General features: G+C 38.4%; 1 protein-coding gene across 8 annotated transcripts in view; it reads right to left on the bottom strand.

Moving 5' to 3' along the window:
• The window catches only part of C2H8orf48 (chromosome 2 C8orf48 homolog), a 289137-nt gene that overhangs the window by 89782 nt on the left and 178393 nt on the right, over nucleotides 1–20962 (bottom strand). For all 8 annotated transcript variants that reach the window (XM_051832525.2, XM_051832523.2, XM_070068499.1 and 5 more), the window contains one exon: nucleotides 19231–19332. The gene's annotated coding sequence lies outside the window, so the exon portion shown is untranslated. The remainder of the gene's footprint in view (nucleotides 1–19230; nucleotides 19333–20962) is intronic.

Below are 20962 nucleotides of genomic sequence, written 5' to 3' on the forward strand. Positions count from 1 at the left end.
ACAAACAGAAACTGAAAGAATTTGCCACCACTTAGCCAGCCTTACAAGTGAAACTTCTGCTACACACAGAAACAGACAAAGGCAGTCATCATTATAAAAGAATGTGAAGGCAGAAAATCTCCTAGTAAAAGTACAAAGAAAATCCAAAGCAAACAACATAAATATATATGGGAAAATGGCAGGACTAAGTCATTACATATCAACAATATCTACATCTCACTGATATTGTTCATTATGAAAAATTTTCCACCATATAATGTTTATCTCCATCTACATAGTATGTCATTTTGTTTGCTTTTAAGGTGGCCCTTTATTATTGGTTTGGGACAACTTGATTATTCTATCCTTTGGCCTCATTTTCCTCATGCTTCTGTGCTTTGACTGTTTCTTGAAATTCTAGCATTTGTGGTATTTTTCTCAACAAAATATTAAGAAGGTTTCAGTAATTATTCTTCTAATCCATTTTCTGCACACTTTACCCTCCTCTTGGAGATTCATCTACACACGTAGAAGGCTGTTCTGTTCATTAATCAGATTATTCTGTGTTTCATTTAGGAAACTTCATGGATGTGTCAGTATCCGATGCATTGTTATCTCATTTTGTATTCCCTGGTCATTTTTTATTCATTGGTTTGCTTTCTCTTTATGGTTTGTATTTTCCTGCTTTTAAGTACAGTTGGTCATTTTTTTTTAAAAATTTGTGTCAAATATTATGAATTTTAACTCATTGGATGGTAGTTGTTTTTGTTTTCCTGTCAGTATTCCTCAGTTTTGTACTGGATTGCAGGTAAATAACTCTGAAAGGTTTTCATAACTTTGGGTATTTTTTAAAAAGTGTGTTAAGTGTGAGTGTTAAGGCTGGTGTTGATTATTCATGTAGGTGCAGGACATTCTGTGTACTTCAGGCCATGCTCTCTGGGTCACAAAGATTCCCTATCAGTCAGCTGGGAATAGACACTTCTCTTATCCCTGTGTGAGACCTAATTCTTTCAGATGTTTCCCCAGTTTCATGCTGTCCCCTCACATATGTGCACTGGTTGGTACTCAGTTGAGTTCTCCAAGCAGACATAGGTCTCCAGAGATTTCTTTCTCTGTTACCCATTCTCTTGTTTGGCATCTTTCCTGTCAGTGTGAGATACTTTGATATCTTGGACTTTTAACTCTATCTTTCCCACTTAGGGGAATCTTTCAAGCCTTGCCTATATGTCTTTCTTGGTCTGTAGCTTGGAAACTGTCAATACAGTAAGATGGGAAAGTCAGTGGACTGCACCATTTGTTTCCACAATCCAGAGAGCATTGTCATCCATAGACTGATGCTCAGTGTCTTAAAAGCTATTGCTTTATCAATTTTTTGTTTGTCTTTTTTGTTTGTTTATTTGGTTCTGCTTCAAGTGTATTACATGTAAGATAATGGCCACATAACATGTGTACAACCTAACCCTCAGAACCTGTGTATATATTATGTTACATAACAAAAAACAAAGTTTCAGATCAAATTAAGATATGTTAATTGGGGCACCATAAAATAAGAAGATTATCTTGGATTATTTGGGTGGACTCACCCAATCACAGCATCTTTTTGTGTGAAACAAAGATTTACTTATCTATTTGTAAGGCAGAGTAACAGGATAGCAATAGGGAGAGAGAGAGGGAGAGAAAAAGGGGGAGGGAGAGGGAGGGGGAGGAGGAGGAGAAAAGAGAGGAGAGGGAGGGGATGGAAGAGGTAGGCAGAGGGGGAGGGAGAGGTAGGGAAAGGGGGAGGGAGAGGGAAGAGAAGAGAAGCAAGGACTGCTCAAGGACTCCATTCAGGTCTCCAACATGGGTGGCAGCGACCCATTTGGGCCATCTGCTGCTGCTTTTCCAGGCACATTAGCAGGGAGCTGGATTGGAGACAGAGAAGCTGGCTCTTGATTCCGCACTCAGATACAGAATGTGGGTATCCTAAGTGACTCAGTCCACTGCACCACTACACCCACACACAAGTGTCCTTAAAGGGGAAGGGGGAAGCCAAGGAGTCAGAACAAGAGAACTAGGAAGAGGAACTTTCCTAGTTATGAATAACTTTAATGATGGAAGGGGACCATGTGCCAAGGAACAAGGGCAGCCCGTAGAAGCTGCAAAAGGCAAAGAAGTAGGTTTCCTCTGGAGACTTCTAGAAAGGAATGCAACCCTGGTGACATCTTGATTTTAGACCAGTGAGACCCATTTCAAACTCCTGGTGTATAGCATAGGAATATAATAAATATGTACTGCTTTAAGCCATTAAGTTTGTAGTAGTTTGTTATTGCCATAATAGAAAGTTAACACAATGTATGGGAGTTAATTCAATTCCTGCTACTCAACTTTCCATGGAAACTGAAATGTAAAACACAATATTTAAATTTTAAAAACCCAATTTATTGAAACTATTCATAATGAACTACATTAACGAAATATAGCATTTATATCCCCCAAATTTTAATTCTATATGCTACTAGTATCAAAGTCAAGTATATATATCTATGTAAAATGTGATTGCTTTCTTAAGAGATGACTACAAAAACTACAATGTGTCTAGAAATAACACAACTAACAAAAGACAAGGAAAATATTTGTGGAGATCATCACCCAGCCTTACTGAAGGATGCCCCAGGATCCTGCAGGAATAGACTCTGAGACAGAGATTGCACACAGGAGGGTTAGTAGAGAGCACCCATAGGAACACACATTAAAAGATAGAGGGAAAGAAAGCTAGAGGGGAAAGGGGAGCTGTGTCGCAGCTGCAACAGGGGACTCTGTCGAAACTATGAGCAGTTCTCATGCTGGGACTGCCTTTCAGAGAGATTTCAAATTGTAGCAATAAAGACAGTACTATGAATCCACTGACTTACCAGTAGCCATATATGTACTTCCCCTGAGAGGCAGCGTAACAGTTGGTGAAACTGCTCTCTTCAGCTAAGAGCAAAGCCTTGAGAGGGGCACAGCTGAAATCCCTAAGAGCCAAAACTGCTCACAGCTGCAGGAATGAGTGCCTCATTCCTAAACTGGGCATGTGCGCAGTGCCCCTTAATATCCCCTAATCACTTTATTTTGCCCAAGGCCTACTTCCTTCCTCATAGTAAATTCATCTCACCAGGGAATAATTCCTTCAGGATTCTGATTGGTTTCTCTGCCAAGGGAAGATTCTAAGACAGGGGTTACTTGAAGGGCACACATCCTTGCTGCTAAAGCAGCAGGTTACAGGGTGCAAGCAACAGTCCCCATCTCACTCCTTCACGTCCATTTGTCATTCCCTTACCCACGCTCGTCTAGACCATTTACTGCTGAGGTGCAAAGCCCTTCCCACTGCTCTTGTCTTGGGAGCACCAAGAGACACAATGTCTAACTCAAGCACAAAAGACATCTTTTCCCTGATTCAAGTGAGTACCTGCATCATCCACACATTTGGAGTCAATTACTCCGATTTTTGGTTGACCCCTTTCCTAGACTTTTGACCTAAATAGTCTCAGGTAAAACAGCAGCAACCTTGGTTTAAAATTCAAGATGTTCCAGCTGCGGTTATGATGAAGCAATTGCCCCAAAATGACATAAAAATCTGCTGGAGGAAGACACTGAAGATCTATCAACAGAAAAAAACAAAGTGAAAAAAAGTATGTGTGGCTTCCACCCTGAAGTACATGCCAGTCTCTGTGGAGAAGGGCGAGCGGAAGTGCATCAGATAAACGGCAGACATACAGGCCTGATGTGTCAGAGAAAGGAAAGATGGAGTTCAGAAGCCTTGTAAATTGAAGGGAGAATTCCAGAGAGAGTGAGGACCACAGAAGGGTAGCACTCAAGTTTTAAGATAAATGAAAAGAAATTTACCTCGGATTTTTTTCCTTACCCTTGAATTGTTTTTTTTTTTTTTTTTTTTTGACAGGCAGAGTGGACAGTGAGAGAGAGAGACAGAGAGAAAGGTCTTCCTTTGCCGTTGGTTCACCCTCCAATGGCCGCCGCGGCTGGCGCGCTGCGGCCGGCACACCGCACCGATCCGATGGCAGGAGCCAGGAGCCAGGTGCTTTTCCTGGTCTCCCATGGGGTGCAGGGCCCAAGCACCTGGGCCATCCTCCACTGCACTCCCTGGCCACAGCAGAGGGCTGGCCTGGAAGAGGGGCAACCGGGACAGAATCCGGCGCCCCAACCAGGACTAGAACCCAGTGTGCCGGCGCCGCTAGGCGGAGGATTAGCCTAGTGAGCCGCGGCGCCGGCCCTCCTTACCCTTGAATTGTATCCATGAAGCCCAGGGGAAAGCATCAGGTGGAAGGAACTGGGGAATGGGTGTTGTAACACAGTAAGTTAACTTGCCACTTGAGACAGCAACATCCAGGTGACTCTACTTCTGATCTAGTTTCCAGCTAATTTAATCTGGGGAGGTAGCAGATGATGGCTCAAGTACCCATGTCTCTGCCAGTTGCTCGGGAGACGTGGATAGAGCCGCAGCTGCAGGCATCTGGAGAGTAAACCAGTGAATGAAGAATCTCTCTCTCTCTCTCTCTCTCTCTCTCTCTCTCTCTCTCCTCTCTTCTCTCTCTTTACACAAACAAACATTAAGAAAAATGCCAGAAGGAACTGAAGAGGGACTTTAGTTGCCACCCACTGAAGTGGAGACAGTTTGGATTTTGAATCATCACACATTACGGGGATTTTGTAAATGCCACAGACTTTGCACAAACTCATGTAAAAATAAAAACACTACAAATTTCAACATATCGATTTAACTTCTAAACATTAATTTAACTTCTTCCTGGAAAAAAATGGGCAGCACTCTTCATAGGAAGAAAACAAAGTGTCTCTAATATATAATGTCCAGTATACATTTTTTTTAAATGCTGCACTTGGCAAACATGAGTGTCGATTTAAAAAGCAAGCAATAGAAATATCCTCAGCTGCTTCAGGTATTAGAAATATCAGACCATAATCTTAAATCAGCTATTGCAAAAATATACTCATATAAGGACTTGGAAGAAAGTTTCATCATATGAATGATAAGGAATCTCAACACAGCAAGGAAATTATGTTTAAAAAAACCAAACTTCTGGTGATTAAATTTTGAAATAAAATGAAATTTTTTAATGTTTGGAATCAATAGAAGAAAGGGCTGACAAATGAAGACTACCTAACTACACTCTAAAAGAAAATGTTAAAAAATTAAAAACAAAATAAAATCTCAGGAAGATGTGGAAAAAAGTTATGAAGTTTAATTATGAATAACTTGAGTTTCAGGATGAGAAAAGGAAAAGAATGCGGGAAAACTTTCTTGGATGAAATAATGGAATACTCTCCAAAGCATTGAAAAGTAACAACTTATAAATTAAGGAAGCTCAACAAACTACATACAAATTAAACAAAAAGTAAATTGCATCTAAGCACATAATAGTCAAGTTGCTGAAAACTATAAATATAAGGGGAAAAAGATGAAAGCAGCCAGAGGGGAAAAAAGCATTATAAAGAGCAATGACAGAAGCCGGCGCCGCGGCTCACTAGGCTAATCCTCCGCCTTGCGGCGCCAGCACACCGGGTTCTAGTCCCAGTCGGGGCGCTGGATTCTGTCCCGGTTGCCCCTCTTCCAGGCCAGCTCTCTGCTGTGGCCAGGGAGTGCAGTGGAGGATGGCCCAAGTGCTTGGGCCCTGCACCCCATGGGAGACCAGGAGAAGCACCTGGCTCCTGCCTTCGGATCAGCGCGGTGCGCTGGCCGCGGTGGCCATTGGAGGGTGAACCAACGGCAAAAGGAAGACCTTTCTCTCTCTCTCTCTCTCACTGTCCACTCTGCCTGTCTAAATAAATAAATAAAAAAGCAATGACAGAACTTATGGCTGACATTTAATCAGAAGTAAAACCAGGGGGTGAGTGTTGGGCCTAATAATTAAGACATCTGTACCCTACATCAGAGTTCCTGGGTTCAATTCCTGGCTCTCCATCCTTATTCCAATTTCCTGCTAATGCAGACACTGAGAAGCAGCAGGTGATGATACAAGTCCCTCTCTCTCTCCCTCCCCCTCTCCCTCTCTCTCTGCCTTCCAAATGAATAATTTTAAAACTTTAAAATGAAATTGAATATTTGAATTCATAATTATAAAACTGCCCACATGGATTATTTAAAGTAAGAAAGAGTTCACTGGTAAATTATGTCAAGCATTTAAAGAACAATTTCAACCATAAAATTATATAGAAAATACAATCGTAAGCTACATTTATGTCCTCATATATGAGGACAGATTAACCCTAATAGTAAAACTTGACTGGAACAACAAAACTATTGATTCTTACAATATGAACGAAATAATTACAAATAATATCTAGATAAAAAGAACAAAAATTAATCAGCAAAATATTGAATTAATTTTTTAATGTACTTACCTTTCATACAGAATGGGAAAAAATATTTGCAAACTATGCAACAGATAAAGGATTAATGACCAGAATCTACAAAGAGATCAAGAAAGTACACAACCATAAAACAAACAACCCACTTAAGATATGGGCCAAAGACCACAATAGACATTTTTCAAAGAGGAAATGCAAATGGCCAACAGACACATGAAAAAATGTTCAGGATCACTAGCAATTAGGAAATGCAAATCAAAACCACAATCAGGTTTCACCTCACCCCGGTTAGAATGGCTCACATTCAGAAATCTACCAACAACAGATGCTGGCGAGGATGTGGGGAAAAAGGGACACTAACCCACTGTTGGTGGGCATGCAAACTGGTAAAGCCACTATGGAAGTCAGTTTGGAGATTCCTCAGAAGCCTGAATTTAACCCTACCATACAACCCAGCCATCCCACTCCTTGGAATTTACCCAAAGGAAATTAGATTGGGAAACAAAAAACGTTCTGCACCTTAATGTTTATTGCAGCTCAATTCACAATAGCTAAGACCTGGAATCAACATAAATGCCTTTCAACAGTAAACTGGATAAAGAAGTTATGGGACATGTACTCTATAGAATACTATACAGCAGTCAAAAACAATGAAATCTGGTCATCTGCAACAAAATGGAGGAATCTGGAAAACATCATGCTGAGTGAATTAAGCCAGTCCCAAAGGGACAAATATCATATGTTCTCCCTGATATGTGACAACTAACCAAGCACTAAAGAGGAAACCTGTTGAAGTGAAATGGACACTATGAGAAACAGTGACTTGATCAGCCCTTGTCCTGACTGTCGAGGATCAACTTAATACTTTATCCTTTTTAGTATTTTTTTTTTTGTTCTACTTAATACTATTGGTTGAACTCTGTAATTAACACACAATTAATCTTAGGTGTTTAACTGAAAAGTGATCCCCGTTAAATATAAGAGTGGGAATAAGAGAGGAAAGAGATGTACAGTTTGGCACAGGTTCCATCAGACTTGCCCCAAATGGTAGAGTTAGAACCAGGGGATTCCAATTCAATTCCATCAAGGTGGCATGTACCAATGCCATCTCACTAGTCAAAGTTATCAGTTTAAGTTCATAATTGATCATGAAGATAGGATTAAGAGTCAAAGGGATCACATAAACAAGACTAGTATCTGCTAATCCTAACTGATAGAATAAAAAAGGGAGAGAAGATCCAACATGGGATGCGGGATACACAGCAGACTCAGAGAATGGCAGATGTCCTAAATAGCACTCTGGCCTCCAAATCAGCCCTTAAGGCATTCAGATCCGGCTAAAAAGCCCATTAGAGTATTTTAGGCATGGAAAGCCAAGACACTCTGGGAAAAAAAAAAAAAAACCTAAATGAAATATTTCTGTGAGTGAGATCCCAGCGGTAAGAATGGGCCATCAAAGAAGGACGTACCTTTCTCTGAAGGGAGAAGAGAACTTCCACTTTGACTATGACCTTGTCTAAATAAGATCAAAGTTGGTGAACTCAAAAGGCTTCCATAGCCTTGGCAACTCATGACTAGAGCCTGGGGTGATTACTGACGCCATAAACAAGAGTGTCAATTGTTAAATCAACAAGAGGAGTCACTGTGCACTTACTCTCCATGTAGGATCTCTGTCCAAATGTGTTGTACTATGTGAATCAATGGTATAACTAGTACTGAAACAGTACTTTATACTTTGTGTTTCTGTGTGGGTGCAAACTGTTGGAATCTTTACTTAATATATACTAAATTGATCTTCTGTATATAAAGATAATTGAAAATGAATCTTGATATGAATTGGATGGGAGAGAGAGTGGGGGATGGGAGGGTTGCAGGTGGGAGGGAAGTTGTGGGGGGGGGGCCACTATAATCCAAAAGCTGTACTTTGGAAATTTATACTTATTAAATAAAAATCTAAAAAGAAAACAGATGGAAGTGGAATCACAGGATCTTAAACAGGAAGTTCAATTCTTAACTGTATCCAATGCAGGAAGAAGGTCTATCATTTTGTAAACTTCAGTGTTTTCTTTCTTTATCTTGTCCTTTAAACCCTTAAAATTAGAAATTTAAATTGAAATAAGCACTTATTATTTCTGTTGGATTAAAAGAAAAACTATTGGGACATTTTATTGAAGGAAATTGCTACAGTACTAGATATGGGTATTTGAATTCCCGTTAGTAATAAGCAGGTACTACAAATTATTGCCACTCTGAAAGCATTGTTTTAAAACATTCTTTTATACTATGTTCTTCCAATTAAAAAATTTGCCAAGTTTATGAAAACACCTAAGGCAAAGCTTTGGCGAATACAATCAAGTTAAGACCAAGTTTTCATTCTTTCCCTAATCAGTGTAAATTCATATGCTTTAAAATACAGAACATCAAGATTATTAGCTAATAGTTTCAGCTCTGTGGGATATGTGAGGTTAAATTAGAACAACCAGTCCATTAGGACATGTAGATTCCCAACCTATCAAGATGTGATGATTAAGAAAGCTTCACTTTCAGTTAGCATTTTGATACAACCGGATGTAGAGGCAGAAATATTGCTTATGTAATTAAGAATCCAGTAGTACATTGGTTGGTATTATTCCAGTTTATTTTAAAAACAAAGGAATTCAAGCACATACATGGGAACCAGGAATTTACTTATTCAAGATGATAAAATGCAATAATCATCAGACTTTTAACAGGTCAATGATCCGTACATTTTAGTATTTCCTTTACATAACATAAAGCCTATTTTAAATTCTTCCTTTTAAGTCTATTTACATAGTTTTACATTATAAATCTTGATTTGGAAGAGGCACATGAATTCCTAAATTTGTAACCTGGTTTTAATTTGTTTTAAAACATCTCAAAATGCATTTTCATATAGTAAACTAATAATGAGAAAGAAATTAGAACTGGGTTAACAGTACTTTTCTCAAAGGTTTCCAAAATGATTACTGGTGTGAAGGAAATTACTTAAAAATCTGTACAGACCCCTTTAGGCATTGGAGGGACCTAAAAATTCAGGTGAACACCAAGCATTGTCATTAAACTGATCCATCGTATCTTGTATACCTTTATATGCTATTTCTATTTTTCTAATCACTTATGACAATAGAAAATTAGTAACATAATATTCCTTCCAAAACATTGTTAAATACACAGCAAGTTGTGACTAATCAACTGTTCCAATAAACATATTCTTCAAATGTAATTACCATCAAATGGATGTAAATATTTTTTAAAATGTTTGTTATATAAAAGAGGTTGCAACCATTCTCGTGCACATATAATCTCAAGTGTGCGTGACAAGACTAAGCTCTGGGATTGTCCTCTGCCACAAATAGAAGAAATGTTAGCAAGCTATTTAACCTCTCCCATGACCAGCTGGGCTACATCCAAACTGTCTCTCAAACCAAGCCCCTCATTTCATTTTTAACTAGCTTTACTCTAATGGAGACCCTTTATATGTCTACCTTATGGATTCAACTTGCTTTGTTTTCATGTAACACCCTGGTATAATTAGTTTGGTCTGAATGTTCTCAGCATTTCTGGGAGAATCTAACACATAATACATTTAAAAATTGTATGCAAAAATGTTTAATGAATGGCTTCTATTTCATTATTAAGAAGAACCGTATGTTATGCAAGGAATATAGGTAAACTTTACTTGATTTATAAGGGAATTTCAAAGAATTTGTGGAGAAATAGAACTTAAAGATGAAATTATAAAAATATAAGCTTTATTTCTCAACATGAACTCCACTAGGTTCAAAACAGTTTTGTAAATGATGTTACCAGCCATGTAGTCACTAAAGAACTGAGAGTCGGAATATAACTATGGCAATGTGACCTTTTTATATTATTAACTAAAGAAAAAAATGGATGCTCTTTAAACATTTTTTAAGAATAGGAAACATGGCAAAGAAAACACACACACACAGAATAGGAAACATGGACTGACATTGTGGCTCAGTGGGTTAAGCCACTGCCTGTGACATTGGCATCTTACCTAAGTGCTGTTTTGCATCCCAGCTGCTCCACTTCTCATCCAGGTCCCTGATAATGCACCTGGGAAAGTAGCATGGGGCAGCTGCACCCACATGACAGACCTGGATGAAGCTCCTGGCTCTTGGCTTCAGCATAGCCCAGCCCAACCCAATCCCAACCATTGTGGCCACTTGGGGAGTGAACCAAGTGAACCAAGTGAACCAGCGGATGGAAGCTCTCTCTCTCTCCTTCTCGCTCTCTTTTTCTCTCCTTTTCTCTGTAACTCAGCCTTTCAAATAAATTTTTAAAAACTTAAAAAAGAGAGAATAGGAAACAAAATGAAATCAGAAGGACTGTAAAGTATATGCCTAATGACTTCTCATCAAAATTCACAAAATCATCCTTGTTTGATGCAAGGCAGGGTTGTGACTGAGAAAGACCCTCTAGTGAAGCTTTCTCAGGATATTTTCCATTAGGACCATGGCTAACTTTCTCAAACCACTGTCCTAACAAGCGCAGGTTATTGTTACTTAGTGAAAGACAACAAGCAAACTCCTTTACCAACCCCAGCAGACTGCTACCATGATCATTGCTCAGGACTGGTCTAGTTCAGCCATGGGAGCACCACCCAGCTCCTGGTAACTATCACTTTGATCATGCTTCATCTGCAGGATCAGACTGATGTAGCCATATTTGAACTCTTATAACACTCTTCAAAGAAATAATTCAGGAACTTGGTTCCACTTGCTGAAAATTTCCATCAAACATTCTGTGCTTTTCTATGTGTGGTTTTGGCGCTCACTGATGAGAAAGTTTGCTTTGCTTTAATTTTTCAGTCAGCATTATATAAGCTGAGCCCATTGAGATGTCAGCAGTGCAAGTATAGTGCTGTCCTCTTAAATGAGGACACGAACAAGACTAAACATTTCCTTGCAAATTGATGTAGTTGATCTCGTTCTACAGGCCTCATCTTCGATGTCATCTGTCCCTTCTTAACAGCAGTTATCCGTGTGTAAATGGCTGGTTTCCTTGAGGCATTGTTCCTATAAGCATTTTACCAAGCATCAACAATTTCACCATTCTTCCATGCAATCATAACCATGAATTGCATGTTTTCTCTTGTGTCCATTTTTGCAGAACTCATGTGGCACTGATATGGGCTGCTTTCTGACTGATGTCTTACCCTTTTTAATGCATGAACCTACACACTGTTCAGACATGCTATGACAACTTAGAAAGAATCTATTTTGGTGCCAGAAAAATTGAAATTTATACTTTTTTTCATAAAATGCTTTTCTCAAATCTATTTGAAGACTCCTCACGAAAAAAATAGAAGGGTTCTCTAGACAATAAAGTATGCATGCTGTAAGTTAGAACAGGAAAGAGTCACCAACTCAACCCAGAAGTATACTGGTCAATGACTAACTTAGTGTCACTGAGCTGAGGGAATGAATGAAGTGAAATGACATAAAGATTGCTATTTTTGGTCATGTGTCCATTTCAAGGGATTAGCACTCCACTGACTTCCAATGTGTCCATTGATTTGGCAGCAGAAATTCCCTCATTGGAACAACATTAGGCAAATTAATCTCAAGGGCTGATTGCTCCACTATAGCATGATTCAGTTTTACCAAACATGGGACATTTTATTTCCTGATATCAAGTGTTAAAGGACAAGTATTTTGATAATATTTTAATATATCCTGATTTTCAGTTGAAGAAGCATATTCATGCTCCTTAGATTGTTTGGAAAGGATAAGAAATAAATCAGAATGAGGGCACTGGATTTTAATAGTCTGAAGTGTACGATGCCCTTGATAAAAGATTGAGCTAGAATCCCTTTGGTGGTGCTTTAGGAAAGTGATAACTGTTTGATGTAGCCAGAGGATGATTTAATGCATTACTAATGTATTTAGCCCTGGTGAAACTGATCTGACTTCTTTAATATAACTCTTCCCATTATTAAGAAAACCTCAGCCAAGCTGAAACATTTTTCTCTGAAGAACTTTGATATTATAACAAATTATTTGATGAGTTCTGAGTTGATGCTTTTAGTAGACTCCCACATATCCATATCACATATTTTTACATGCACATGCCTCTGAATTTCTAAACTATCTAATAATAATATCCCTTATATTAGATGAGTGCTGCACAAATCCCACTATCTTCTGATGAGCTGTTAAATAATCCTTCCATAATTGGGCCCCATTCAGAGGCATATTTACCAAGAATGTAATTAAGCTGAATATTCAGAGACACACACTTGTGCAGGCCTCTGCTAAGGTCCCAGAAAGGAGCAAAATCAAGACTTTGTATAACACAGAATCACTGTACCTTCTACCTCTACTTCCCATTTGTGTCATATTAAGTGGTGATTAAATAACAACATCAATTTGAGGTAGCTAGCTTAAAGGAAGGTAAACTAACAATACATTACATTTGTGATTAGTGAGATATATTTGGACAGATCACAGTATCATGCCATTGTTAAGTTGTTGCCAACCAGTTAGTACAGGAATGATTTCCAGGAATACTTCCACCTCCATTGTACTGACTTAGTTGGTGCCATGACAAACGTAGGGCCACATGAAAAGTAGAAGTCTGAGAGTGCTTGCTATCAAAATATAAATGTAGTGGAGAAGGAACAAGATGTGTAATGTATCAAGAAGCATTTTATGAATGTTGTACCATCTTCAGAACTGTACAACTATAGGCATATTTATTTCCCCTAGGCTCCTAGTCTAAGTGATCAATAATGAAAAAAATGAACTTTTGCTAGAGAAAATGCAGAATTATCTTTCTACACTTCCAACAATAACAATAACCCTAAAATTATTATCAGATAAAGAGGTAACTATATTAAAAAAGGAGATAACTATAGAGAATGCAGACAAAACATGTAGGAAAAAGTGACCCAGAGGGATTTTGGTACCAAGTAAGAAAAACATATCATTTTCTGGATTTTTATTAGCAAAGTTTGTGCTGCTTAAACTTCATATTGAAACCCTAACCTTCAAAATGATGGTATTAAGAAGTGAGGGTGGTCATTTGGAAGGTGATCAAGTCATAAGAGTAGAGCCTTCGTGAATTAAGTTAGAACCCTTAAACAAAAGGAGCCCCAAGGAACTACACTGACCTTGTGAGGTCACAGCTGGAAGGCCCCCTTTATGAAAAAGTGGGTCTTCACCAGACACTGAACCTGCCAACATCTTGATCTTGGACTTCTTAGTCTCCAGAACTGTGAAAAAGAGATTTTTGGTGTATATAAGTCAGTTCATGGTATTTTTATAGTAGCTCTACATATGAAGATACTTTCTTTTTTTTTTAAGATTTATCTATTATTTATTTGACAGGCAGAGAGAAAGACATTGAGAGACAGAGATAGAGAAATATCTTCCATCTGCTGATGCATTACCCAAATGGCTACAACAACCATGGCTGTCCTAGGCTGAAGCCAGAGCCCTGAACTCCATCCAAGTCATCCACGTGGTTGGCAGGGCTCCAAAGACTTGGGCCATCTTCTACTGCTTTCCCAAGCAAATCAGCAAGGAGCTGGATCAAAGACAGAGAATCCAGGACTTGAACCTGCACTCACTCTATGGTGGGATGCTGGCGCCTCAAGTGTTGACTTAAACCACTGCACCCAACACTGGCCTCATTTTCTTCAATCCAAGTAAAACTTTCCTTTAATAACTGAGATGTATTATCCAATCAGACCCTTACAATTCAAATATCTTACTTCACTAACAATTTCAAAGACACAAGCAGTTATGAGACAGAGAAGAAGCTGTCCAGGGACATTTCTCTTACATATGATCCCAAGTTAACACTGGACATCTCTAAGCATAATAAACTCTATAAAGCTAAACTCCTTGTGTATATGGTGAACACTCCTTTAGCATATTTTTGAATATACAATTTCCACTTCATGATGGAATTTTGTGGGCTTTTTTCTTGTACAAATTATGTTGACATCACCCAAGAAATGGTGGATGTTTCTCAGTTGAAACTTCTCTGGTGTGGATAGTTTATCCTCACTGTCTCGTAACAACCTAAAAATCGCTTTCTAATGGATGGTTATAAAGAGTGCTTCAACTTAAAAATCCAAAACCCAAGATGTATTGGCATTACTTGAGTTCTGCCAAAGACTTTGGACTAAATATTTTCAGTTATATAATATATGGACAAAGTGAAACCTGCATCACCACCCGCTGGAATTTTTCAAATATTGTTTCAGCTGGTGGTCTTCTACACATTGAGGGTTTTTTTTTTTTTCATATTGACCTTAAGCATTGAGACCATCATTATTCCTAGAATGAGAATTTTCATCCAACTTGATTTTGTTTTCATCCATCTTTTTTTTTTCCCTAGCAGAATCTGTGATAACTTATTCTTCAGTGAGGGGGATGTCCTTGGTCAGGGGATGTCCTTGGTCTTTTCAGCCCGTGTAATTCCCAGGAGCTTCCCAGAGTGAATCAGCTCTTCAATTTTAACTGGATAGGTCAGCCAGCCTCTATCTTTTCTCCTTCCAGAGCTGCATCTTCAGACATCAGTGATAATAATATTGTCAATCCAGTGTACTAATTTGTTCTAATTCTTATCAAGCTCATGACCTACCTCATTAGATTGTAGCCATATGCCTGAATATTCAAATTAACACATACCAAAACAGTGAATGTGTGATGTCCCTTCTATGAGATTCCAAATTGTACCTGGCTGGACTCCAAGTATGGTATTCAAGAGGATGTATTAGCCAACTAGGTAACTTCCTATCAATTTTCCCTTGGCCTGTTACACTGCCTGTATAGTCTCTATTGTATCAAGTACAGAATAAGCAACGAGAGAAATAGCTTGTCTAACCCTCAATGGTCTAATTTACCTCTCAATACTGTCTTATGTAAGAGCTGGCTAGACAGGATGATTGAAAGGCAGGAGAACAATCAAAACTTACACCTCAACCGCTTCAGGAAAGCAACACTTTCCTGTTCCCATCCTAGAAATCTGTTTCTTAATGTTCATTATTAATGAATGCTTAGTCCTAAAGAGTCCCCCAGAGACAAATATTGCATGTTTTCTCTGAAAAGTGGGAATTAAGATAGGATACAAAAAAAATGTATATAAATGAAACTGAAAAACTTGTGATTTGATTGCTGTTTTTAGTCCATGTTTACAATGCTGTGGAATTATAGTCTTTCTTATTTTTTAGTTGTTGAACATTATGGTTAGTATTGCATTCAGCCTGTGCCTGTGATTATGGGATGGGTTGAAATCATGTTTTTTGCAGAAATTAAAGGAAAAAAAAAAAGAAAGGAAGGCAGGAAGGAGAGGAGTTGAGGGAGGGTGGGAGAGAAGAAAGTATACTTATTTTCTTAGAATTGTACCAACAAAATATGTGAAATCCGTTTTCTTCATATCAATAAAAAATTTAAAAGATTTCTATTCATCACAGTCAATTAAAATTGCACATAAAATAGATTTATCAGATATCTCTGTAACCTATTTGTGCCCCATTTGCACAAACTCTCCTTCCCAAGCTTGCATTGATCCTTTTCCACTCACACTTTCCAAAGCATAATCCCATCCCTACCTTAGTCCCCTTTTGCAGCACCTCTAAGATTCCATGACTTTCAGAGCAAAATTCCCATCCTACTTCCTTTACACTTGGAACCAATACCTAACGCTGCTAAGAAGGTTTTGTTCACCAATCCCAAGGCACTCAACTGAATCAATGCATGAAGAATAAGAAATCTCTCCAGAGATTAAGGAAGTAGATCTCCATCTCTCATTTTTTCTTCAGATTTTATGACTTGGGTTTTATTTGTGAAATAAATTCTTCCAGACTTAATAGATGAAGCAAAGACACCATGGCCCTTTGAGAGATAAAGGGTGGGGGTGTGGGGGGACACTGAATAAGCTCCCATACCTTCACTGACTGCAGCTTGTTAGTTGTCAGGCCATCCCAATGTCTTTGCTCATAAAAGTTTACGGTCATTTGGGTCAGTCATCAACTCAAATAATCACTGCTATTCAGCAATATTGGATATCATCAACATGCTCCCTGACTGTTTTTGCTAAAAGAACACATCAATAATTATTCTCCAGATCTTTCTGGCATTCTGCTTTTAAGAGTCCCAATGCCTGACCAGAAAGAATGAAAGAATCCCCTTCAAATTGCATAGTTAACTAATCCTGGTCTGGAGCTACTTACAGTTTCCTGAGCAATCAATGGTCATATTGAATTACTTTGCAAGTGAAAGTCGAGGAGAAAAAAAAACATGAGAAGTCTTTGAGGACCAGATAATCTCACCTTACGGATTTAAATTTTTCCAACTATCACCTCTTCTTCTTATAGACATCTAGCTTTTATTAGGGCTTCTAACAATGACCAGGGAATAGAATTTTCAATTTATTTTCCCTTTATCTTGTGATTCCCTCAATATCTACTTATTTTCCCCAGATCCACATTGATTTCCAACAGATTCCACTAATAAGACATATATTAGTAATATGCCCAGGGCTTACAGTCCTCCTCATAGTTTCCACATTTCTAATTTTTCTTGTAATGGTAATAAAAGCTTGAGCTTTTGTGGTTTGTGGATCTGAAATATAAGCCTACTCAATGCACCAATCTCAAAGAACATAGCGTACATACTATGAAATCACACTCACACAAAGAACTCTTATTTGTATCAAACTTTTCTAATCATTTTAAAAATTCAAGAAGTTGTAAGACTCAAGAAAAGCAAGAAAAGCTTCAGGGCTCCAATTCTGCTCCCCAGAAGTGTTCTGAACCTGTATCAATATATGAGCTCTTCAAGTGATGAACACAGATCTACTCCTTACATTGAAAGAGGCAGTCTAATCATCTCCTTTTTATACTCAGCTACAAAGCCAATGCGACATTTTCCTTAGACACATTCTACCTAAAGGTATAACTGCCATGTTTGTGGACCACAAGCATTCCTGGAGAACCAGGTTTATCCTTGAATAAGTAATTCCAAAATAGTAACACTCCAGCTAGCAAGTACCAGTGATTCAATTAACTAATTACTAATCCGCGGTGAGCAAGTTACTATGGACTTTGATAAGGTCCATCTGCTTCTTCCCCTGGAACATCTCTCTGTCCTGGAAGAGGGCTAGAATGGATTGCCGACCTTCTGGCTGTAGTTAGCTTTCCAGTGTCTATGTTTGTGTCTGTAGTTGTGGATTTTTATTCCTTAAAAAGGCACCCTGAACTTATATTTTTCAAGTCCACCCAAGACAAGATCTTTGGCTCTACTATATGGGAGCAGTGAGAGAACAGTCAGGGTTCCATCATTCTGTTTCTCCTATTTTTCTGCCACACTTTTTCTGAACTCCTGCATGCCTGATTTATCTTGTGTACATTTTACCCTGTGCTCCTTCATACCTGTTTAACTCTTTCAGAAGTCACCTGCTTCTCCTGGGGCAAATCCTTTACTGCTTTCCAATTTCCGTTTTCTTCCTATTACCTTTACAAAACTTTCTCTAATTTGTTTTCTCTTTCAAATGTATCCTTTCTTTGAAAGGATATTGCTTATGTAAACTTCTTTGAAATACCACTAATAGCTACATCAGTTGAGAGCCTACTATCCGTCATGAACTTTTTAGGCAAATTACAGGACTGGCAATAACTACGTCAACCCTACAAAATGTTATAATTGTGTGTATTATGGTCACACGCCCAACCCCAATTAGCAAATATTAGAGCCTAAACTCAGATCTCACTTTGTGTCTGCGTGCAAAGTGCAGGATATTTTTTCATACCATTTTATATTATCTCTAGTACGCTTCATAGTTCTCTCTAAATGATAAATTAATTCACACATCTTACTTTCCCTATTAAATTGTAAGCACATTCATAGGATGTAACATATATTGTTAATTTAATATCCTTCTTCAAACTGAATATTGGGCATCCATATTATAGCAATTTAGTAATATATGCTGAGTATAGATGTAAATGAAATAAATAAGATAATTATAGTAAAGGTCACATTTTCTAAATGTTTTGCAGTTCCTGGGGTAGGAATACAGCATAAATGTATCTATAAATTCTTGCTGGCTGATTATGTTTTTCCTATTGATATATTTGTTAGGATAAACGACTACTTCAGAAAAAACCTGAAGATTTAGGAACTTAAAAATAGACGTTTTTTCTCTCTCCCGCATAAGGCACTAAAAGAGTTGAATATGTTTCATAAGTTAAGTCAAACACAGGCTACAGATAATAAACTGTCATCCTTAACACAAGGCCTTCCAGAATATTGCAGAAATCACCATTTCCAGCTAGCAAGACAGAGAAAGCGAAAACCCAGGGCAACAGATTTTGAGGCTGGGTTAACGGAGGGTTAAGCCTCTACCTATGACACCAGCATCCCATACAGGTACTGGTTCAAGTCCTGGCTGCTGCACTTACAATCCAGCTCCTTGCTAATGCACCTGGGAAAGCAGTAGTTGGCCCAGGTGTTTGGGCCCCTGCACCTACATGGGAGACCCAAAAGTCCCAGGCTTCTGGCTTCAGACTGGCTCAGCCCCAGCCATTGCGGCCATTTGGGGAGTGGACCAGCAGATGGAAAATCAATCAATCTATCTCTCTCTCTCTCTCGGTGTGTTTGTGTGTGTATGTGTGTGTCTCCCTCTCTCTCTGCCTTTCAAATAAAAAATAATAATAAATTATTTTTTATAAAAGGAGTGGACTGGAAAATTTAGACCCTAGTCCTGTAGGCAGCAATGTGCCAGGCCAAAACTGAATTATTTTGTAGGCTGGGACTGGCTAGGTTAAGCTGTGATAACAAATAACTTCCAACTCTCAGTGACTTAAAAGAACAAACTGTTATTACTTACCCAATCTCCATGTCCATCATGGGTCAGCTGGGAGCTCCACTCAACATTTTCCTTTTACCCTTAATCTGAGAGCCTTGTTATGACCTGGCTCCATGCCCAATGCTGTAACAGAAGGAAAAAAATTAATCCTTAGGTGTGTTCCATTAGAATTTATATGGTCTGACCCAATAAGGATACATACTTCCTTTCAAGTTCATTTGAAAGATTGATTAATTAAATTATTGACAAGCTTAACTAACCACAAGGGACCATAAAGTGAAAGCCTAATTTGTTTTTTGTTTTTTGTTTTTTTATCTTTTATTTAATGAATATAAATTTCCAAAGTACGACTTATGGGTTACAATGGCTTCCCCCCCATACCGTCCCTCCCACCCACAACCCTCCCCTTTCCCACTCCCTCTCCCCTTCCATTCACATCAAGATTCATTTTCGATTATCTTAATATACAGAAGATCAGCTTAGTATACATTAAGTAAGGATTTCGACAGTTTGCTCCCACACAGAAACATAAAGTGAAAAATAATAGATGATTTTTTTAAATGATGATGAAATCAGATCAGACCTATTGTCATGTTTAATCCCGGTGACAGTCAAGTTGGGAATTGATAATTTCTTTTTTTTTTTTTTACAGAAGATCAGTTTAGTATACATTAAGTAAAGATTTCAACCGTTTGCACCCCCATAGAAACACAAAGTGAAATATACTGTTTGAGTACTCGTTATAGCATTAAGCCTCAATGTACAGCACATTAAGGACAGAGATCCTACATGAGGAGTAAGTGCACAGTGACTCCTGTTGTTGACTTTACAAATTGACACTCCTGTTTATGGCATCAGTAATCTCCCTGTGCTCCAGTCATGAGTTTCCAAGGCTATGGAAGCCCCTTGAGTTCTATGACTCTTATCTTGTTTAGACAAGGCCATGGTCAAAGTGGAAGTTCTCTCCTCCCTTCAGAGAAAGGTACCTCCTTCTTTGAAGACCTGTTCTTTCCACTGGGATCTCACTCACAGAGATCTTTTTGCCAGAGTGTCTTGGCTTTCCATGCCTGAAATACTCTCATGGGCTTTTCAGCCAGATTGGAATGCCTTTAGGGCTGATTCTGAGGCCAGAGTGCTATTTAGGACATCCGCCATTCTATGAGTCTGCTGAGTATCTCACTTCCCATGTTGGATCACTCTCCCCTTTATTTATTCTATCGGTTAGTATTAGCAGATACTAGACTTGTTTATGTGCTTCCTTTGACTCTTAGTCCTTTCATTATGATCAATTGTGAACTGAAATTGATCACTGGGACTAGTGAGATGGCATTGGTACATGCCACCTTGATGGGATTAAATTGGAGTCCCCTGGTATGTTTCTAACTCTACCAATTGGGGCAAGTCAGCTTGAGTATGTCCCAAATTATACATCTCTTCCCTCTCTTATTCCCACTCTTATGTTTAACAGGGATCACATTTCAGTTAATTTTCAACACTTAAGAATAACTGTGTGATAATTACAGAATTAAACCAGTCATATTAAGTAGAACAGATAAAAAAACTTCTAAGAGGGATAATGTATTAAGTTGTTCATTAACAGTCAGGGCTATGCTGATCAAGTCACCATTTCTCATAGTGTCCATTTCACTTCAGGAGGTTTCCTTTTTGGTGTTCAGTCAGTTGTCACCGATCAGGGAGAACATATGGTATTTGTCCCTTTGGGACTGGCTTACTTCACTCAGCATGATGTGTT

Source organism: Oryctolagus cuniculus, chromosome 2, assembly GCF_964237555.1.
Source record: "Oryctolagus cuniculus chromosome 2, mOryCun1.1, whole genome shotgun sequence".
Taxonomy (NCBI): domain Eukaryota; kingdom Metazoa; phylum Chordata; class Mammalia; order Lagomorpha; family Leporidae; genus Oryctolagus; species Oryctolagus cuniculus.